The sequence below is a fragment of the Mandrillus leucophaeus genome, unplaced genomic scaffold (genome assembly GCF_000951045.1).
Source record: "Mandrillus leucophaeus isolate KB7577 unplaced genomic scaffold, Mleu.le_1.0 Scaffold1352, whole genome shotgun sequence".
NCBI lineage: Eukaryota > Metazoa > Chordata > Mammalia > Primates > Cercopithecidae > Mandrillus > Mandrillus leucophaeus.
The window spans coordinates 285,709-290,399 of NW_012101313.1; positions in this window are offsets into that span (position 1 = coordinate 285,709).

Below are 4,691 nucleotides of genomic sequence, written 5' to 3' on the forward strand. Positions count from 1 at the left end.
GGAATAAAACATGCTATTTCGTTAATACCAACGCATCAACAGTGTTTATTAGTTGTGACAAATGCACCTTACTAATGTAAGATGTTAGTAACAGGGGAACTGGGGTGGTGTGTGTCAGAACTCTCTGTGCCATCTTCACAATAGTTCTGTAAATCTAAAGCTCTTCTGTAAAAATAAAGCTCTCTCTGTAAAAATAAAACTTTTTGTAAAACAAAAAGCTTATTTTTAAAAGATGGATTGGAAGCTTTGTTTAGGGAGATGTGATGGATGAGCCAGCATTTTAATTAAAGGTTCCCCTTCACTGTCTCTTCTCTGGGCCTGTTCAGTTTCCCTCGAGAAAAGTCCTCCCACTTCTGACCTGAGGAGCCCATGACTGGCTGCTGGTATCTGGGCTGCTGCCTCCTGGAGAATGGGAGGTGCTGTGTCTTTGCTTCCCAGACAAATATTCACTCCCCTGTCCTCAGCCTGGTGCCTCCCTCTTCTTGGGACGTACCTGATGTGCCCAGAAGCAGGGCCTCTCTGGCTCACCCTCTCCTGGGAACGAGGCTGCACCTCCTGCACGCTGGGTTAAGGGTCTGCGTTCCAGCTCTGGGGGTTTGGTCACTTTGCTCCTCCAGTTCCCTCTGTGGCATTGAGGGCTGTTTCCTCAAAACCATCTGCCCTCCAGGCCCACAGGGCGTGCTTCAGTCATTCTACGGCCTCTCCTAGGCTTTGACTGATTCATTGTTCATTTGCTTGCATTTTTCTTTGTAGGGTTTGGAATTCTCTATTTACTAATGATCATTTGATAGGATTCTGGGAGAGAGTGAAAACCAATGAAGTGTTCAGTCTGCCAAGTTTAGGTGGATTTCACTGAGCCTTCCATCATGCTTAAATGTCTGCAGGAAATCCAAGACATGGTTTTTCCTACTCTAAGATCCTGGGAGCTTAGCACGGTCCTGAGGCTCCTGACAGACATAAACTCATCAGAAAATGTCCAGGAAAAACATGAGAACTGATTAAAGTCAGTCAAAGATGAAAGTCAGAATCTCAGTCTTCCCAGAGCCCTGGATTTCCCTGGAAGCCCATGGCCCCATTACCTGGAAGGAGGAATGAGGACACATGGGAGCGGCTCTGAGCATCAACTGCTCCAGGCAGGGGGTGGCTCCCCACCCCCCATATCTGACCTTTTCAGGGATTAAGGGAGCCTCATCAGCCCCTCACCATCAAGAGGTGGCCACCACCCCTCCTGCTCCCGTTGCCCCGATGGACCCCTGGAGCTCCGGGGGAGGCTCGACAGGGTCACCCAGACAGTCCCTGACCCACTTTGTCCTGACTTATGAGACTTCACCCCCAGAGGAAATAGGAAAAGAAAGTCAATCCCATGGGTTTCTCCTAACACAAAGAAAGCTACTTGCTGTCACTCAGGGGCAAAGTGGCCTGAACATGGGCTTGGAAGCTTTGAAGAAAAGCTTCCAAAGCCACAATGCCTCTTGGAGTCTTTGCTGCTCAGGGCTCTGCCCTTCCCTGGAGCCTGAAGGATGCTCTGTAGAATTCTGCTGTCTGCTGCTGGCAGGTCAGGGCTGCCACCTCACTTTACCCAGAGTGACAACCTAGCCAGATGAGGCTGGCTTGGGACACGCCCTCCATGCAGGAGCCTGTGGGAGGCCGTGTGGCCTCCTGGGGTGGGGCTGGGTGCCAGCTTGGAAGGCCCATCTTCCAGCAATGGCACCATCTCCTACTGTCAGAAATACAGAAAAACAGGGGTCCTCTAATAACCTTGCAGCTGGGCAGCTCCGCTGTCTCCTTCAGCCCCATGGGGTCCTGGGAGGTAGGCATGAACCAAGCAGCTCTGCAGCCTTGCTGGGTGGGGCAGCAGGTGCAGGTGTGGGCAGCCTACCAGGGGGTGCAGGGCACTGATGGCACCAAGTAGAGACCCTTGCAGGGCTGGGTGTGCCCTGGGTGGTCTCTCAAGAGGAGCCCAGGGAGTCTGCTCAGGTCCTGACCTGCTCCCGAGAGACCAGCAGAGCCTTCCCCCCCGTCGGGGCCCTCTCCATGGAGTCCACTCACCCTTCAGCACCCACCCCTCTGCCAGCCGCTCTGTGCCCAAAGCCTAACTCTGTGACAGCAGCAGAGGCTCCAGTGCCTGGGTGACCCCTCAGTTAATCCAGGAAGCCCATGTGCAGGGGGAGGGAAGGTTTTCCTGGCTGCACTCCTTGGCCAAGCCTGGCTGCTGTTGGACAGTTACTTCCCCTGTGTCAGGTCAGCCGCCCCCACCCCCACTGCCCTCATGGAACTGTCGTTGCCACAGCCTCGCTGTCATCCCCCTTGGAGCCTGCCTCCCCTGCCGGGGCCCCACCACGCTCCTGAAGGGCACTGCACATTCCTCTTGTCGCTGTGTTCCTGCACTGACATCAGACTTCCTGTGCCTGTAAGGCACTGCCCATGCTGGGAAGGACATGGAGGCGCTCCTAGAGGCCAGAGGGCCCTGAGTGGCAGGGCTCGAGCCCTTGAAGGGAGGACTGTGAGGCCATGAGAGACGGTCACATGGCCAGGTGTCAGGGCCGGTGGCTATACCACCCCCTTCTCCTACAAAGTCCAGGCCCGGCGCAAGTTGGGGAGGGGATCTCAGGGTGGCCAACAGCCAGCTCTCTCCAGAAAAGGCTCTGTCTTCATGGATTTTTGGTGGCCTCCCTTGTCTTTTGTCAACCTGTGTTCTCTGTTTATCAATAATATCAATGAAACAAATCCCAAGCCAGGGGCTGAATTGCAGCATCTGCTGGGAAACCCGTCCTTCCGCCACCTACCCCTTCAATGAACGCTATCTAAAAGGAAGGAGCACAGGAGCCTGGGGATGCAGAGGGCCATGGTGCTGCCTCCCATGGGCTCCTTCATGTCTGTACCCCCAAGTGGGTTGCGGGGATGCCTGACTGAGGTGGTACACCACAGGTGTCCTCACACAAAGGGACCCCTGCTCTCAGAGAACTGGCAGGATGAGGGCTTGCTGGCCTGGGAGGCCTGGGCTGGCTGTGGGACCCAGGTCCTTATGCCTCCACCAACCCCAAACCACCCCCACTGCCCTGGCCCCATGGTGCCATCATGGCTGGCTTGGGTATGTATTGGGGATGTGCTGGGCTGGGCAGCCTGGACCCAGGATCCCCCTAAAATCCAGACTAGAGAGGGGTGGGCGCTGAGCACTGCCCAGTGGAGGGGCCTGGGGAGCTTCTAGGTGAGGCTCTGAGGCTACAGAGCCTAGGCAGGGGCTCTCAGGAGAGGGCCTGTGACCAGTCTGAAGTGGGCTGGGCCACAGGTCCCGGGATGGATTCCAGGGAGCACTGCACCTGCCCAGGAGCCCCACAGGTGGAGCAGCCTCCCAGGCCCTGTGTCTCCCAGGGACTGCCCTGGCCTGGGCTATGGCAAGTCCTGTGTGTCTCACGGAGACACCAGTTCCCGTCTGGGTGGCCAGGCGGACTCACGGGCATGGGCTAGCACAGGGTGTGGCAAGAGAGATCAGCGAGGAGAGGAGAATTGGGGACTGCAGGCCTTGGTGCCTGCTGACCTCCACCCCTCTGAAGAGAGCCTGGTTCGGGGCTTCTGGACTCAAAGGAGGGCAGGCAGGACCCTCAGGATGTCCTGGGCCTGTGTGAAGGTCTCCCTGGAGCTCCTAGGGGTCGCTGGTGCACAGCCAGGCAGGTGGCGCACTGTGGTAGCTCCAGGAAGAAAGATGCACTGGACCATGAGGCCGGGCAGCAGGGCTGCTATCAGCAGGAGGGCGGGAGAACAGAGGGGCTCGGAGGTGGACATCCTATGTGATTTGGCTTGCAGGATCTGGGGACCCCTCTGATGCTAGGAGACATGCTGGGGCTGTGGACAAGGATCATAGAGTGGGCAGCCCTTGAAGGCATCTGAGACATGCTGATGACATGATGGGCATTGGGGGCTGACAGTGCAAGGCAGCCACAACCCCGTGGCCAGTTCTCAGGCAGCCGTCACGGACAGGCACAGAGGTCCTGGCTGGGGTCCTGAGAAGCTCCTGAGAAAGGTTTCCATGGGCCCCTGAAGCCAGGCTGTGTCCCACAGCACAGATGCAGGCCCTGGTCATCTTACCCTCCTGGGTGACCCTGGAGGGGCCAAGCACAGGTGGGGCCTGCAGAGGCACTAAGGCTTCAAGGCCAGGGCCTCGCGGGTTGCGTCCTTTGTATCCCCAGGGCTCCCTGGAGAGCCCTGCTTTCCCACTTCCAGGAGACGCATCTGCTAGCCAGGTGTGGTGTTCTGGGTCAGGAGCCTCCCACTTGGCATGTGGTCCTGGGCTCTGGGCTCTTCAGCTACAGGCCAAGCCTGGGACCTGTTGTCCATGGCCAGGACTGGCAGAAATCTTGTCCTTTTGTGGAGGTCAGCAGTCTGTGTTCTAGCTTTTCTGCCACCAGCTAATACTGATCTGGTATGAGCTGTGTTGGGCAACGTGCTGGGCTCTTTATACCCCGAGAGGAGACTGCTCTCACACCCCTGTCCTATGGGGGGAAACTGAGGCTCACTGGGGGTTTGTGGCATGCCCCAGGCCGCAGCAGCTTGAGTGTCTTAGTCAGGTTTACAACCCACTGGCTGGATCCACAGCTCAGGGGGCCTCTCTCCACAGTGACATAGACTGTGGGGTCACTCCCTCAGCCCATGGCTGTGGACCTCATGGCCCCCAAGTGCTGGCTGAGGAAGTA